The 18,317-nt window shown below is 39.2% G+C and overlaps 1 long non-coding RNA gene across 1 annotated transcript; it reads right to left on the bottom strand.

Annotated features, from left to right (window-relative positions):
- Positions 1-5,309: 5,309 nt before the first annotated feature.
- On the bottom strand, positions 5,310-17,915 carry Gm41717 (predicted gene, 41717). The gene is made up of 3 exons (NR_166742.1): positions 17,748-17,915; positions 14,922-15,060; positions 5,310-6,199 (listed from the first exon to the last, which is right to left on the bottom strand). It is a non-coding gene; the product is annotated as a predicted gene, 41717 (long non-coding RNA).
- Positions 17,916-18,317: the final 402 nt, after the last annotated feature.

Genomic DNA, 18,317 nt, shown 5'->3' with positions numbered 1-18,317 from the left:
GCTTAATAAGAATAGGGGTGGAGTCTGATTCCAACAGTGCCTTGCAGAAGGAGGTGTGGTCAGGGCATGTGGAGACATAGTGGCATCTGACCTGAAGACAGACAAGTCGAAAGAGTCATTTAATTTAGTAAGTTTTCTGGATGCCTGGCATATATCCACAAGACCCAGCATCTTTTATTTTCAGAGGTTTAAAACCCTTCATCAACCAAATAAATAAGATTAAGTCTGTCACTGCTTTTTTGACCCATCTCTTTACACTGAACACAGTTTCCTTCCCTTCCTTCTTCCCTCCCTCCCTCCCTTCCTCCCTCCTTCCCTTTTTCCTTCCTTCCTTCCTTCCTTCCTTCCTTCCTTCCTTCCTTCCTTCCTCTCTCTCTCTCTCTCTCTCTCTCTCTCTCATTCTTTCTTGTCTTGGAGAATGTTGTGTTGTTTACGTTTTCATTTTTGTGCAGGCATGTAAATAACTACAGAAGAAACAATCCTTAAATCAACTGAGGGGGTGGCATGAGGATCAGGCCAATCAGTCAGGGCTATTTCCTTTCAATGGCTTCAATTCTCCTAGTTCACAGGTAGGCATTCAAATCTTATTTTAATTAGCACAGGCTTTAGGGTCCAGCTAATATGTATTTGGACACACTCAAGTCCTATGAAATACTTCCTAATAGCCAGGCCCGATGCTGTGCACCTTCAGTCTCAGCTGCTTAGGAGGGTGAGATGAGAAGATTGTTTGAGGTCACTTTTGAAACAAAAGCCCCCTATAACTGACCATGTCCATGTGCCTTGTATTGCTGTTCAGGGAAATGTGGGTAATTTCTGTCTCAGGACATGACCACTGTTTAGTAGAAAAGTATGTTGGACTTGACTTGATATGTGGGTGGTTGCCTACAAAGTCTTATTTCAGGAATCTCCCAAAATATTTGAGCACATCTGATCTCTAATATCTCAAATTTCTTCAAGAGGGACAAAAACCTTCCAACCTAAAGTATCAAGACTTAAAAATGCGAGTGACATAAAAATAGAAAGAGCCAGGACACACAGTGTTTTATGTAAGAGATTATTTTAAGCATTTAAAATGGGCTATGGGTGGTTGACATTTGACCTGCCTGAGAAAAAATTAAAAGTTGGTTTGGACAGGGAAGAGGAGTGTTATGGTTTGTATATGCTTGGCCCAGGGAGTGATGCTATTAGGAGGTGTGGCCTTGTTGGAGTAGGTGTGTCATTGTGGGCGTGGGCTTAAGACCCTCATCCTCGATGCCTGGAAGTCAGTTATCCACTAGCAGCCTTCAGATGAAGATGTAAAACTCGCAGCTCTGCCTGCATCATGCCTGTCTAGATGCTGCCCTGCTCCAACCTTGATGATGACAGACTGAAACCCTGAAGCTGTAAGCCAGCCCAGTTAAATGTTGTCCTTTATAAGACTTGCCTTTGCCATGGTGTCTGTTCACAGCACCTGAAAAGATGGCTCTTGGGAGGTGGGCAGAAGGGTCAGGGGTTCAGCTATGTATGAACTGGAGGTCAGCCTGCACAACATGAAACTCTGGCTCAAAGTAAAGTAGGGTAGAACAGAACAGAATAAAACAGGGCAGGGCAGGGCAGGGCAGGGCAGGGCAGGACAGGACAGGACAGGACAGGACAGGGCAGGACAGGACAGGATAAGACAAGACAGAGCAAGACAAGACAGAGCAGAACAGAGATTATAGGAATATCTGAAAATCAAGATTAAATGATGAATTGTTTAAAAAGCATAAACTCAGACTTTAGCATAGCATAGATCTTAGATTTTAATATTTGTTGTCCACTCATAGTTAATTATTTTTCAGGAAATTTAAGCAATAAAATATCTAGAAAGTTGTGTATGTGTTTTATTTCACTCCTTAAGAAATAAGTTTGTTTTATATTTCTTTTTCTTGATTTGTGAAGATCCCATTAAAATTGCTTAACTAGATAATAAAAATAAACTTTTTCTTTTACAATTACTAAATTTTTCACTCAGATCAGTGCTGTTACATGATAATGAAATGACCCCTGAGTTCTTGTCTTTATAGCCATGGACTGGCAATTCTGCTACATGTGGAGTAGCAGATTTCAAACCTCATAGGAGAAGTGTCTTCTTCTAATAGGTGACAATTAATACAGACCCACAACTGGTCAACATGCAGAAAATAAGAGACCACAGAGTGCTAAACTCTAAGTAAGATGTCTGTGTTATACCCCTCTTCCAAAGGCTCATGGACCATCACAGAGGAAAAAGCAGAAAGACTATATATATATATATATATATATATATATATATATATATAAAGATCTAGTGAACATTTGAAGTGAAACATTATATGTTGGACATTACAAGGATATTGTACATATGTCCTCAGAGCAGCTGTGACTGCTTGTATAAGACATGAACAGGATAAACCCAGCAGAAATTTCATGATGAATAGAGGAGATCATAAAATCCTACCCCTAGCTATTGGAGGCCATTGTAGGAAAGGCATATTTTCTTTAAGGAAGAGGCCTCTGAAAAGCTACTCGTACTCCAGAAGATGACCCTACATCAATATACACCCAGACAGTACTGCGCAGACTCAGTGAGTTTTAAAAAAGGGATAGCACATGAATTTGAAACCAATCAAATTAAGGGATTGGTTTTGAAAGGGAAGATGGGGTGGATTTGATCAAAAGACGTTATATTCCATTAGGTAGGACCTAAAGGAGACATAGAGCCCGCTTAGTCTCTGAAATCTGCAGCTCATATGCTCATTTTACAGGAATGAAACACACTAGAAGGAACTTATGGACTAATAAAAATGTGTGCTTGATAGCATTTGCCAGAAAGCAAGCTTCCAGAGCCAATAGCAATGTCTCTTATGCTAATAACATGGCTTCCTTTGCCTGTTGTACTTTTGTTGAATTTGATAACCAGGAGACAAAAATCCAGAGAAGATTCAACTCTAGCTTGTATGTGGCCAAGAAGATTGAATCCAGCTGTTTCCAGTAGGTTGCTAGGGAGATGCCCCTCTCTGATTATCACATAAATTCCTGCTTTGCAGTTGCTGACGATTACTTATAGACAGGAGAATATGATTGAAGTTTGAGGGCAAGTTAGTACTGCTCCCCAGAGGTGGAGGTTTGCCATAGAAATAGATACAAGGAGAAGGATAAACCGCGAGCTGCTTTGCAACACTGACCAAACCGTTCCTCTTTTCTTACCCTTGGTTTTGTCATGTATCAAATGATCACACTCTCTGGAGTGCTTTCTACCTTCTCAATTCCTTCTTCACCTTCTTTTTTAAAGTCTATGGTTTAATGTATAAAACCCAACCTCTGTTGTGTAGTATGAATAGGTCACCCTGGTGAACTCAGGGGCTTCTATACAAGAAGATCCTGACAGGCTACAGCAGGCTACAGCAGGGGTTCTTCATCTGATTAAAGAATACAAGAAAACATGGTACAGTCATCCACATTATAAATGCCTAAGTCCGGAAACCTGATGCTCATCAACTCACTGGATTAGTTAAAGCTGTACCTTACGTTTGCTTATGGAATATATGAAACATCTGTTTAAAATTTCAGCTTGGGTGTCTGTTGCTTTGCTCTGCTCCTCCTTTCTTCTCCATTATGCCTTCAGTGGAGATACAAAATATACAAAGGTAAACTGCATTAGAGAAATAAATACTGGCAAGTATTTTAGGACTGCATAATCAAGCTTTAAATAGTTGCTAAATTTTACTGAGTAAAAATTTTCTTCCCCTATACATTTGCTCTTGTTGGATGTTTAATTTTCCAAAAGAGAGTACTTCCTGCCTTTTGGAATTAAAAGTGAATTCATTCTTTGGATAGTTGGAATACCCTGCCATACATAGCCTGTCTGTCCTGGTCTGCCACACAGGCAAGCCATAGAGCTACCATGCAGTTATTTATTCCAGAGACACATGGAATTTCTTTGAAATGATCTGCCGCGGGATGCTTTCATCATGTGCATTTTTCAGTGGTGTTCGATGTTTTCATATCTGTGCCTCTCTCTCTAGTATGGGAACCTTTCCAAAGGGCTTAATATGAAGCCTTTCCACTGGGATTCAAAGCATAGTGGCTGAACTAACAAATAATAATTTCATGTGATGTTAATGTTTTCATTAACTGGGGAGTTGATGGAGAGAGGGAGAGAGAGAGAGAGAGAGAGAGAGAGAGAGAGAGAGAGAGAGAGAGAGAGAGAGAGAGAGAGACTCTAGTAATTTTCTTCTTTATCTTGCACAGGAAATATAATCAAACTGGTTTTTATAAAGAGGCAGGTTAAAGGTGACTTGGAAAAGCCCCACTGTGTCCAGCTGAAGGCAGAACATATCATGCATCATGATCTTAATTTTTTTTTGCTTTAGATTTGTTTAATAATTTCTTGGCCCTTTAGTTCACTTTTAATAGGTTATTGATGATTTTATGTTTTCTAATAGTTTTTCCTAAATTTTTATTGTCTCTCTGTGCTTGAGTTGTCCAGAAGAAATAATTTGTAAGCCAAAAAATTTCTTCCAAGTTATTCTGAGAAGTCCCAGACTTTTTGCTTGTTTGTTGTTTGTTTGTTTTATCTTTGTTGGTTAGTTTTAAAAGTGGAGTTTCTCCTGTATTTTGTCATGATACTTGCACATCCATATTGACCCTGTACCTACTTTAACGTTGCTGGAGCACATCCTGATTATAAACTCCGGCATAAACTTGCCTTCTTTGCCTTCCCTGGGTACTGGTGAGAAGGAGAAACAACAACAAGAAAGTCTCACTAGGGTCAGGGTTTAGTGAAATTTGATTGAAGTATATGGTACCATGGATCAGCCAATTAGCACAGAACCGCTGGTTTCTCCACTTAGGAAACATCCTCAGCATTTAAAACCCAGATGCCTCCCTTTACACAGTCATGGTCATTGTAATACAAGACCTAGAACATGCTGGGAATCGCCTCCCCCAAAGCAACACTTTAGAAGATGCTGTAGAGAACACTGCATGTGCCCCAGTTGAAATGTGATCACCAACATGGTGAAGGTGACAGGTGGGTCCATAAGAAGAATGAATGCCTTTGTCACAAGACTGGGTCAGTTCCTATAGGGTCAGTTACCAGACGCTCAGATTGTTATAAAGGAAGATCGAGTGCCTTTGGGTTTTGCCTCTTCTGCACAGACTGAATTTCTCTCTCTAACTTATGCTATGTTGTATAGCAACATCAGGTCTTGGCCAGAAGTAACTGCCCAGTCTTGAACTTCATAGCTTCCAGAATGATTGGCTTAAATCAACCCATTTTCTTCATAAATTACCCACTCTTGGCATTATTTTTTTTTTTGGGGGGGGGAGGAAAGGGTTTATTTGGCTTACACTTCCATACGCTGTTCATCACCAAGGAAGTCAGGACTGGAACTCAAGCAGGTCAGGGAGTAGGAGCTGATGCAGAGGTCCTGGAGGGATGTTCTTTACTGGCTTGCTTCCCCTGGCTTGCTCAGCCTGCTCTCTTATAGAACCAAGACTACCAGCCCAGAGATGGTTCCACCCACAAGGGGCCTTTCCCCCTTGATCACTAATTGAGAAAATGCCTTACAGTTGGATCTCATGGGGGCATTTCCTCAACTGAAGCTCCTTTCTCTGTGATAACTCCAGCTGTGTCAAGTTGATACAAAACTAGCCAGTACAATTGACCCCTTGTCAACCTGACACACAAACAAATCACTAGTAAGCCTCAACCCTTACATTCTTATTCATCCCCAAGATCTTAAATAACATTAAAAGTCCCACAGTCTTTACATATTAAAAGTTCAATCCTTTAAAAATATAAAATGTCTTTTAAAATCCAAAGTCTTTTTATAATTAAAAGTCTCTTAACTGTGGGGTCCACTAAAATATTTTCTTCCTTCAAGAGGGAAAAATATCAGGGCACAGTCACAATCAGAAGCAAAGATTAAACTCCAACTGTCCAATGTCTAGGATCCAACCCACGATCTTCTGGGCTCCTCCAAGGGCTTGGGTCATTTCTCCAGCCATGCTCTTTGTAGCACATTTGTCATCCTCTAGGCTCCAGATGCCTGTCCTCCACTGCTGCTGCTACTCTTGGTGGTCATCTCATGGTACTGGCATCTCCAAAACACTGCATGACCCCTTCAGTCCTGGGCCGTCAAATGCACCTGAGGCTGCACTTTCACCAATGGCCTTCCATGGCCTCTCACGGAGTCTTGGCATTATTTTATAGCAACAGAAAAAGGCATAGATTATTGTGTGTGAACTTATGTTTTGACTTCAAGTCTTTACTATAATTGTAGTAGGAAACTTACTGAAGCACAATGCTGAACCTACTTTGAGGAAGGATGTTGTTTTAGCCCATTGAGATTGATGCAATAATATACCTTAGGCTCAGTACTTCATAAACAATAGAATATAATTGCTCTCATCCTGGCAGCTAAGAGGTTAAAGATCAAGATGTTATCAGACTTGCAGCAGGGAAAGTTCTTGGCTTGGTAAACTGTGGCTTTCTGGTGTTGTATCTTTACATGGTAGATGGATGAGGGTGCTGTCTTGAGTCTCTTTTATAAGGACACTGTCTATAGGGTTATTATTGCTGTGATGAGACACCATGAACAAAGTAACTCAGGGAGGAAAGGGTTTACTTGACATCCATATTACCATTTCTCATCAAAGGAAGTCAGGATAGGAACTCAAACAGGGCAGGAACCTGGAGGCAGGAGCTGATGCAGATGCCATGGAGGGGTGCAGCTTATTGGCTTGCTTCTTATGGATTGCTTAGCCTGCTTTCTTATAAAACCCAGAACCAACAGCCCAGAGATAGCCCCATGCACAGTGGGCTAGGCTCTATAGCCCAATCTATGGAGGCATTTTTGTGTCAATTGAGGCTCCTTCTTTTCTGACAACTTTATCTTTTGTTAAGTTGATGTAAGACTAGCCAGTGCTGACATGAATCCCATTCAATAAGAAGGAATGCTTGTGACTTAATCACTCCTCAAAGGTCCTGTCTTTTTATATCATCACACTGGGTATGACATCCCAACACACAAATTTTAGGGAGACAACCATCCTCAGAGCACAGAAGATGACAGTGTTCATATTATCTCAATGATGATTTTTCCAGGGAAATATATCTCAGTCATCAGGATGGGGAATAACCAGGCTTCTCCTAGGCTACTAGATCGCTGGTTTTAATGGACATTGGGGAATCTTAATAGTTGACATGTTTCCCTCTGTCTTGGATACTTGATAGTTTAGAACTCATTTCAAAGCTAGCAATTCCACAGAGATTAGAGTTAGGCTCTTCTAAACCCAGAACCTGATCCTTAAAAATAACCAAACCAAAACAACAACAAGAACAAAACCACAGTTGTATCCTTGGTAATTTATTTCCCCAAAGCAACATAAGCTGGTCCCGTGAACAGCTTATGGTACTCAGGTAGACTAGGTACATGGAAAAATGTAAATTAGCCTAATTAATAACAAACTGTCATATCTGGGAAGACATTAGTTTAGAAAACAGAATATTTGAAATCTTAACCATTCCAGAAAATCTGAGCCCTAAAAATTATATATTATAGTGCCCTCATGTGAAACAAAAAGTTCCCACTACAAAATGTTTTACATTTAACTTTCATCAATAGTACTAAATGCAATTACTAGTATCCAAGTCTCACTATCCAGTGCCTTAATATAATTTGTGGGATAACTTTCCCATTTTACCAGGATTAAAAAAATATTGGTGGTTCTGAATTCATTGCTTAGTAGAATGATTCGTTTATGGTGTTGTAAGCACCAGAAGGTCATAGTATTAGTCTGTGTTCCTCTCTGCCGTATCTCTTGTGCCTAGGGCGGTGTCAGATGCACAGGAGACCAATAATAAATGCTGCCGTGTGAAAGAATTCACCTTGTTAGCTACATCAGTTGAGAACTTTTGTGGCTGCCAGAGCGTCTGGCCTCTGAGTGCTGAACTCTAGAGAGAAACCCTATAAAGAGCAGAGAAACTGGCCGTGGCAGGAAGACACAAATGTAATGCTTCCCCCCATGGGAAGAGGAGGATTAAGGGAGAGAGTGTGTGGGAAACTTCTGGAACTTCTTGTAAGAAACACACCTTATAAATAAATAGAAGGTCAGCCAGTACAAGAGGCTAAAATTTCCTCTAACCTCCCTGACATGCCTCAAAGGAGAAGTTGGAAAACATCAGCCAAAAAAGTGTTAGTCCCAAGTGAGAGTTGGGGACTTAGGTTTTGTATCTGCTTCTTTTCCATGAGAAAAAAAAATCCAACTTTTAGATAACGGGGATGTTAAATTGTGGTCCCTTAATATTTTAGATGTTTCCTGTTCTAGCGTGAACAATCAGAATTAGAACGGAAGGCACCAAATACCAGATGCTATCATCTAATCCATGGTGTGGAGACCATGTAGGAGTAGGAGTTCTTAATTCCTTTGCCTGGTTCCCAAATCAGTGAAAAGAGACAGTGGTAGCTAATACAATCAATATCTGAGACTTACTTTTGTCTACTGCTAAATGAAATTATGTCTGAAGAACTTGTAGAAATGGATAAGATACTATCTTAATTAGGATTTCCGTTGCTGTAATAAAACACCGTGACCAAAAGCAACTTGGGGTACAAAGGGTTTATATTAGCTTACAACTGAGGGGAGTTATGGTGGGAACTCAAGACAGAAAGTTGGAACCAAGAACTAAAACATAGGCCATGGAGAAGTACTGCTTACTGGCTTGCTCCTCATGACTTTCTCAGTCTGTTTTCTTATAGCACCCAGGACCACTAGTCTTGTTGGGGGCAGGCACTACCAACAGTGAGTTTGACCCTTCCACACCAATCATCAATCAGAGAAGTAGACACAGGCTTGCTCACAGACAAAGCTTGTGAGGGCATTTCTCATTTAAAGTTCACTCTTTCCAAGTGATTAGGGATTGTGTTGAGTTGATATAAATCCAGCCAGCATAGATATATAGAGTCCAGTAATTTAGGTAGTGTATCAATTACTTTTCTATCACTGAAATAAAATACCTTGACCAAAGCAACTTAGAGAAAAAAAGAATTTATTTGAATCTAATTCCAGAGGGACAAGAGTCCATAATGGCAGTGAATTTTGGCAAGAGGTAGCAGTCACAGCACTGGGAATAGCTGAGAGCTCACATATTGAACCAAAAGTTGGAAGCAGAGAGAGTGAATTTAAGATGGTACCAATGTTTAAAATCTCAAGGCCTACTTCCAGTGACATACACTAGTGACATCCTTTAACAGGGCCATTTCTCCAAAACCTCCACAAATAGTGCCATCAACTGGGGATCAAGAATTTGATCAAGACCATGGGGCGTATCTCTTTCAGACCACCACAGAGAGAGATCATTCACTCCACACTAAATAAATCTAAATTACAATATTAAACTTGCAATGTATCTGTTAGGAATGTGGGGGATCAATGGCCTTCTGTCTAATGACAAGTAGGAAGGGACATTCTAACATTTCTTCTAGCTCAACATTTGCTCTTTTAAAACACTTTTTTTTTTTTTAAAGAATCAGGCCTGATGGTGCAAATCTGTAATCCCATCTTCCTGAGAGAACGAGGATTACAAGTTCAAGACCAGCCTGAGCTAAGCAGTGATTTCAAGGCCATCTTGTATAGCTTAACACAACCTTGTCTTAAAACAAAGAGCAGTAGAGGGTGGTTTGAGGACAAAGCTCAGCAGTAAAGCACTTGCCCAGTATGGCAGAGGCCCTGGGTTCGATTCCCAGGGCTGCCAATACCAAACAAGAACAGCAAATGATATTGAAATAATTTTGAGGGTCTGAGCATATTCCCATGTTTGGAATGATCAAAGCTGGTGAAACTTGACAGAGGACAGAAAAGATGCCTAGTGCCCAAAGCAAAAGGAATCAGCACAGAGTGCCACTCCATAATTCAGAAGTCTGAAAGATATAGACAATTTAAGAGGCTGTTTGTTTACAGTAGCAACTGTTTTGGTATTCACTTGAGTAAGCAATGGAACGAAATTGAGCACTCAAAGGAGCCATTTCTAAGAGAACGCTCACCCTTTAGCATCTGTGCTCTCTTGATAAAGCCGCTGTTGGCTTTACAGTGGATTCTCATGTATTTTCCTTTGCGGAATAGAAAAAGGAGGTTTTTGAAAGGAAAAAAAAAAAAGTACTCATTTGCTTAATTAGTATGAAAATGTCACACATACTTTACAATATCAAAACAAAAATGTGCATTTAGAGGATATGTGGGCTCTACATGTAACAAGCCTTGAAGTGCGGCTTCTTGATTCTAGGTACCAATAGGGATGTCCTTGAGAGAATAAATAGCCAGGAACTTTACCTCACCGTTGAGTTATGACAGCAGGCTTCATGTCTCACGTAAATGGTAACCTTTGCTTAGTGTAACCCTAGCTCTTTGTAAAGAGAACAGAATTAGACTCCTCCAAATGAAGAGCCAAGATCTTGGCAATCTTATCCTGGAAAGATGAAAAGATAAATGGCCGTAATACAAATGAACAATGTGGAAGGACACATTGAATGGATAGGGTACCTGCTTCCAGTGCTTCATGGATAATGTATAGGTTCAAGCTTTGAAAAAGTACAACATGATATCTACTTAAAAGTGAATACAAAGAAACTGATTAAAGTTCAACTCTGGAATAATAATAGAAGGAGACGTAAAGTAAAGTAGGTACAATATTTTATGTTTTAAAATGTCAGATGACTGTAAACACTTTGAATTTATACTATAAACTGATGTTGGTACATTCTTTTTAAATTGTGTTCACTTAACTTGATGGAGAAGCTTAGCATGATATCCTAATTTATTTCCTAAGGCTTATTCAAATAATTGATTTACACTGTCCACAAAGCAATGAATATCATGGTGAATATCTGTTTTGTAAATTATGTTATATATACTTTTAAAAATTATGTATGTGCTTCTCTTTTTTTCTTCTCTTCTTTCTTTTCTCTCCCCAACCTAATTCTCATGTGTGTGTATGTGTGTTCATGTGTTTGTGTGTTATTGTGAATCAAATACAGGGCTTCAAGCGTGAAGTGCTTTACCACTGAGCAGCACTTCTAGCTCTAATTCTCTAGTTGAGTAATTTAATGATGCTCTAAAAAAAAAAAATAAGAAACTCTGATGTTTTGATACACAAGAATCACCAAGCTGCACCTTTCCCCTTTGCCTGGGTTTAGTAAGAACATTTTTTAGCAATGATAAATTTGATTTTTTTCAGGTCTCTCTCTCTCTCTGTCTCTCTCTTTGTCTCTGTCCCTGTTTCTGCCTCTCTCTCTTAACCTTATGGCATTCACACTCATCTCTGTCTCTTTTCCTCAATCTTTCTCTTTTCAGAAAATTAGTAATAATATATTTTAACGTAGCAATCTAAAATGAAAACAAAAATACTGTTTTGTAAATTATCCTGCACTTGGGATGCTCCTGGTTCCGACCAGAGCTAAGAGGTGTTTAATACAGAACCAGTTATTCTATGAAGTGATGACAAAAGAACGATATTCTCTAAATAGCACACACATCTTCATCCGGAGACCCCTGAAACTCAACACCCACTGTTCTTATTTCCTTGTTCCTAAGGCTCACACTGTCCATAGTCTTTCTCTCATGTTTTTTTCCCACCAAAAGATATGGTGTGTAGTCATGAGTAATGAATGTTACTGTTTCTCATCCCGCCCAATGCTGATACTCTACCATGCTGGAAAGGAATCAAAATGATTTTAAAATACCAACTGCAAGACTCATCTGGCTCTGTGATGGTTGATTTTTGATTGTCCACTTGACTGTAACAACTAAAACACAAGCAACTGGGCACTCTTGTGTGAGATTTCTTGATTAGATCATTTGAAACAGGAAGACCTACGCTAAATGAGGGCAGCCTTTTCTGTTGGCAGCTCATATAAAAGGACATGAAAGAAGGCCACTGGTTTTCTGACTGGTTGTCCTCAGTCTTGGTGGCAAGTTCATCCATCCTGCTGTTGAGACATTCCTTCACTGATATTAGAACCTTCTCTCTAGGGGTCCTCCAGGCCTTTGGCACCAGACCAGGACTGCTGAGACAGCTGGACTTGTGGATTCTTAGTCTTTCCAGAATGAAACAGCTGTTGGACTATCCAGACCATATCATGTAAGCCAGTCTAATACACTTTAACATACATTCATGCTATCAGTTCTGTCCATTCACAGAATCCTGACTTCTCATAGCATAGGGCCTATGGAGTAGTAGGATTTCATACATAGAGGGTTATGGCTCTAAAAGCAAATATATATTCCAACAGTCATTTCTTTTTTTTAAAGATGTTTTTCCACTTTGTGGTGTTACAACGTTTTTTGGACCCAGAATTATAGCAATATATAAACTAATCTGAAAAGATCTAATTTATAGAATTCATCCATATAAAAACTAAGACGTTAGGATTGAAATGTAAGATAATTTCTTCTGAATAAAATGGTAAGCGAGTTTTTACTTTGTTTTGTTTGGGAACTTTCAAATATAGCTAACAATAGAACTGAGGCTATCACCATGCTGTCCTCCTCCTCTTTCCCCCTCCTTCTTCTCTTCCTCCTCCCCTTCCTCCTCATCTTAGCTACTTTTATATGTTGCTGTGATAAGACAACAGGATTAAAAGCAAATTATGAAAGAATGTGGGATTTTTGTGTTTGTCATCCCTCAAAGGTGGCAGAGGCATGGCAGCAGAAGACAGTAATTGAAAGCCAAATGATCATATCTTTACCTGCCAAGATGAAACAGAGAACAACCTAGAAGTAGCATGAAGGCATGAGTCCTCAAAGTCCATTCCCCAGAATATTCTTCCTCCAGGAAGGATGTAATACCTTCCTGAACAATCCCACCAACTGGGACCCAGGAGGTTAAATACCAGAAACCATGGGACACACTTCTCATGCAAACCACTACATTCTCTAATCTCCTCCTGTTTTTAATTTGAGACAATGTTTTACTCTGTAGCCCAAGTTGGCCTCAAACTTGTAACTATCCTCTTGTCTCAGATCCCTCAAAGCTGCTATTACAGGCATAAGCCACTTTACCTATTCCTCCTCCTCCTCCTCCTCCTCCTCCTCCTCCTCCTCCTCCTCCTCCTCCTCCTCCGTGCTCTTCCTCATCCTTATTGTTCTTCTTGATGAATAAAAGGAGCAGTGGTTATGGTGGTTTTGGTGGCAGAGGCCCAGGGTTCAGAGAAGTGTTGTATAGTACTTGCAGGGACTCAGTGTCCAGTGTCTGAAATGACCTTATTCCTGAGAGGCGTCAGGAGCAAGCTTTATTAGATGTAAGAGCCTCATTGTCTTTTAAACAATAAACAAATTTATTTTAAAAATAAAATTATTACTTTCATGTATTTATTTTACCTCTGTGTGCATGTATGTGTATGTTGTGTTTGTGTGTGTGCTGATATAGGTGTGTAGGGATATATGAGCAGTTATATGTATGGGTACATGTCCATGTGGAACCAGAGCAGAATATCACCTGTCTCCCTCTATTATTATTATTACCTTATATTTTTGGAGATATGTTTTCTCACTGAACATGGAGGACATGATTTTTGCTAGGCTGGATGGCCGGCGAACTCTTTGGATCTACCTGTCTCTGTCCCCCAATGCTGCAGACTTGTTTAGCTCATACGAGGGAACTGGAAGTTTGAAAACAGGTCCTCTTGAGGGACTCTCTTATTTCCCTAAATCAGCCAAGGTTATGTCTTGCAAGTGTACCTGTCCCTTGGAATACTTTCTTCATGGAATTCTCTACTCTCCACAGCATTCTTCTTTAAATAACTCTCTAAGCCAACACTTGCTTGCAGTCACCTTAAAATTTATTTGACTTGTTCTAATCTTCTGAAACATTTTTTTATCTTCAAATAAAAAAAATGTGAGTTTCTTCATGATTACGGTTTATCCTTCCACTTGTATTTAAATAGAAAGTGATGTCTAATTCAGATAATACCTTCTCTGTGGTAGTATCCTGAAGCAGAAAAGCCACCTCTGAATATGAGGAAGGACAATGAATACTAGGCCTTTGCAAAACCATATGGAACCTACTGCTTCAGGAACTTCCAAAAATATATATGTATATGAAAGAAATTTAGATGGAATCACCATAGAATGGGATAGACAATGTCCTAACCAGATATCTTACATTACCAAGTACAACCTCTTACATCACTCTGCCACTCAGGATGATAACATGATAGCCTAATGAGACTGTGTGGTCTTAGCTGGCCCTGTGAACACAGGATTCATCTTGATTATACCTGAAAACACTGGTGTGTATGTGTGTGTGTGTGTGTGTGTGTGTGTGTGTGTGTGTGTGTGAGTGTGTGTGTGTCTGTGTCCAGGTGTAGGTGATTGGAATGGGTTACATCTTGCTGAATCATGGCCACAGAGGTCCCATAGACAGCTCCCTTACAAAGATCACAGGATACTTGTTACCCTCTACAGCCTGAGGGTAAAGCCATATTGCTGGAGTCCCTACTCATTTATGTTATCAAACATGGAGAAATAGGGCTTGTGACTAGCTAGAAGCGTTACCCTTATTGACTAGCATTCACTGTGCTGGAATGGACTTGACATGCTATGGGAGGAGAATATTAGTCATCATTCAACCCAGGTACAAACTCTGTAACCTAAAACAGTGACCTGTCTGCAATATACAGGTGCACTAGGATACAAATGTTACAGAAATAACCAACCATTTTAAGAAAAAAATTGGACTTTATGCCCATTCAGTGAAATGGAACCTGAACCTAACATCATGAAATTAACTAAGAATCTGTGACTAGATAGGTTATGGGCCTAGAGAAAGACTTATTGCTATTATTTTCTTAAATGAAAATAGCAATAAAATGACTCCTAGTTACATATAAACTCTACCTATAGATTAGTGTATCACTCACCATAGACGTTTCCTCTTGCAGTTGATGGTAACTGGCCCAGACACCCACAACTGGACAATATGCAAAGGGTGAAAAATTATGGAGCACTGAGTCTTAAATTGAATATCTTCATCAAACCCCACCCATCAAGCTCATGGATCTATGCAAAAGAGGAGGCAGAAAGATTGTAAGAGCCAGAAGTGGTAGATTCCTTCAGAGAACAGAGTCTTCCAGACACAACAGGACAGATGTAAATATGAACTCACAGAAACTATGGCAGCATAACCTGCATAAGTTCAAATCAGACAAAAATCCCTATGTGGAGAAGAGTAAGTAGACACAAAGTTCCACTCCTAACCAAAAAACTCTTTGTGATTGGTATCTTCTGGGAAAGTGAAGGTCAGTGACAGTGACAACTTCACCTGCCCACTTCTCTCTCATTCTTGCTGGCAGAAAGCCATTCTCATGATCAAACAGCAGAGTAAAACATGTATGGGGAAGGAACACAGAAGCTCATGTGTTCATGAATCTCTTAGCATGGTTTTACAAAGGTCACCCCGACTGACCCAGAATAGCACTCAAAACCATGAAGAGATGTTATCAATCTTTATCCACATGTCTATCCACATGCTTATCCACATGTTGCTTCTAGCATTTATTATAGGTTTTTTTTGTTCTTTTCAAGGTTTTTTTTTTAAAAAGGATAATATTAGACCTACTCATTACACACAAATACATAGACACATTCTCTTTGTCTTTGAATCTCTCTCTCTCTGTATCTCTCTCTCTCTCTGTATCTTTCTCTCTCTCTCTGTCACAATTCTGGGTCAGGGACATGGAAGGGTCATGAGGGAGAAATAGGGGATATAGTTAGAGATTGCAGCTATAATTATAAATATAACAGAGCTTCTGTTTGATTACACGGGAAGTCCAAAGTGTAGTAGGGTAGTTACTTGGCTTTCTTATGGGCAGGTTAAATTCAAACAATCGGAGTACACAGGAGAAAAAGAGGACTGAGTACATAGTTGTAAATAGTCTCAAAACATACTATTAACTTAATTGCCAGGCTGAGCCAAAGTTTAGTTTGTTTCCGGCAATTTTGTAAGAGACAAAAAGGTCATCCCTGTACTGTATTCACTCCATAACCTTGAAAATAAATTACTGGAGCTATTTCAACAAATTAGACTCTAACAAAATACAATCAATGCTAAAACCACCATGAGTATAATTTAGTGCTTAATGCATAAAGTTATTTTTATGGATTTGGGAATTACACCCACAGGATGAATTTTCCCGAGAACTGGAACCAACTTATTAGTGTTAAAACAATTTTTAAAAATAAAAGTAGTCAGTGCTTAAGGGCATAAAGTAGAAAGTCAGAGTCTAGGAGGTAAAAAGTGAAGGTAAATTTTACCCTCTCTAATCCCCAATTTCTTGACTGTATTTCCAGAACATATAATTGCACATGTAATTATGTATATAAAATTGTTTTCCCCCAAATGCCACTTTGGCTTTTTCACTTCATATGTTATTTGAAAGCATTTGAGTATCTGATCATTTGAATATAGCAATATCTGAACAAGTGTAAATTGAACAGGTTGTTTACATGATTTATAATAGTTGACTTAATCAGTTCCCCCATTGGAGTATACATGGGTTTTTAAAAACAATTTTAAGTGGACAGCTATGATATACCTCTGCATACTATTATTAAGTGTTTCTATAGTAATGGATATAACAGGAAAATGAACACATTTTTCATCTTAATAGTTAAGGCCAGGTTGCCATTTTCTCAATTGCTATGTTCTCAACATCTGTGTGTCAATATGTTCTTTATAATCTACACACTACATTTCTTGTTGATTGCCTAGGATGCATGTTTTTTTTTTCCTCATAGGGGAGGCTGCTTATCTCTTCTTTATTTATTGGTCACTTCTGCTTTTCTTCCTTGTACCATACTCAATATAGGACATTAACAATGCACCTTTACAGCTATGATTTTATAGAAAATATTAAATAGGGTATTTAATATATCAAAATTTAAGATGAAATTTCTTTTTCTTCCTTTAAAAAGATAATATGTTGTCATTGCATATTCTAATACCCTTTGATATTTCCTGTTTGAAATTATACAGGGAGAGGGTAGTATTGTGTAGTTGATTTTAGTCTCTCCCAATTTTGTTAAAATTTATTTTCTCCTCATTTTCGTTAAAATAACTTTGGAAATAAATTTGTACTTATGGATGTAAATCTCTCTCTCTCTTTCTCTCTCTCTCTTTCTCTTTCTCTCTCTCTCTCTCTCTTTCTCTCTTTCTCTCTTTCTCTGTGTGTGTGTGTTGAGGGCTCATGAATCTTTTGGTGACATAGCCAGTTTCTAAACTGTATCTATTTAGGAAGTCCTAGAAAAACAGCAGCAGTGCTGGCATTTGGCTCGACAGTTGTGGCTCAGGGCATCAGTAGGACACAGAGCAGAATTCTTGCTGAGGAATACGATCCACACTTGATTCTAATTTTATCTTTGTGCTACAGTCTTCAAATGTGAGGACAGCTGGCGTTGGGTAAATCTGTCCTTACAAGCTGTATGAGGTTGAAATAAAATTAATCATCTCAGTTTAAATCCAAATGCAAAGACCTGGAAATATTCTATTCATCTTTTGCTATTTCACTTTCTGCATTTTGACAGAAAGGCATCTTCTACTATGAAGTCCTAGAAAACAACATGAAGCTTATTATTAGCAGGATGTGGGTCTGAACCTTTAAAAGCCCAATACTTCATAAAAGGTAGACAAAGTTCTGGCTTTTCACCCCATCTTCCACCCTGCTGATAAAAGGATAGATGGTACGTACCTGATTTGATAGCAACTTTTTTTCTTTGTCTTTCTCCCTTCAATATATAATTGCTACCAAGAATGAAGCCCACACCTCCACCTGGGTTGGGCTAGCAAGCCCCTGTGACCCCTGAGAGTTTGCAAATAGGGGAGCCCCAACCCCCTTCTAGACTCTTCCCAGCAACTCAATAACTTGGTAGTTGTTAAGGAATAAATCAGGGTCGTGAGGTCATAGAATAGCCAGGCTACTGGCTCTTCTTCAGGTGACTGGATTACTAAAGTAGAAATGCTCTAAAAATAAAGTCAGAGCACAGAGTCTCCTGCCAGGATTGGGTTGCTGAGATAACTGGTTACCAGGAAGGTTGTTGACATCATCTGGTCTCCTAATGCACTATGCAAATTGGAGCCTGAGCCTGCGGGAAAGGCAGATTTGATTATCACCCAATGGTCAGTAAAATCCTTAGCTCTTGTCCTGGTGACCATTGTTACTCCTTGTCTGATTCATTAAACTAGTTTCCCTCTTTCTCTAGTTAAGGTCATCCAGTGACTCTTTATAGAATAGGTAGTTTTAAATGTTTGATTTGCGTGT

This window comes from Mus musculus, chromosome 18 (genome assembly GCF_000001635.26).
Source record: "Mus musculus strain C57BL/6J chromosome 18, GRCm38.p6 C57BL/6J".
In the NCBI taxonomy this organism is placed as follows: domain Eukaryota; kingdom Metazoa; phylum Chordata; class Mammalia; order Rodentia; family Muridae; genus Mus; species Mus musculus.
This window is presented reverse-complemented; position numbering and strand designations above follow the sequence as displayed.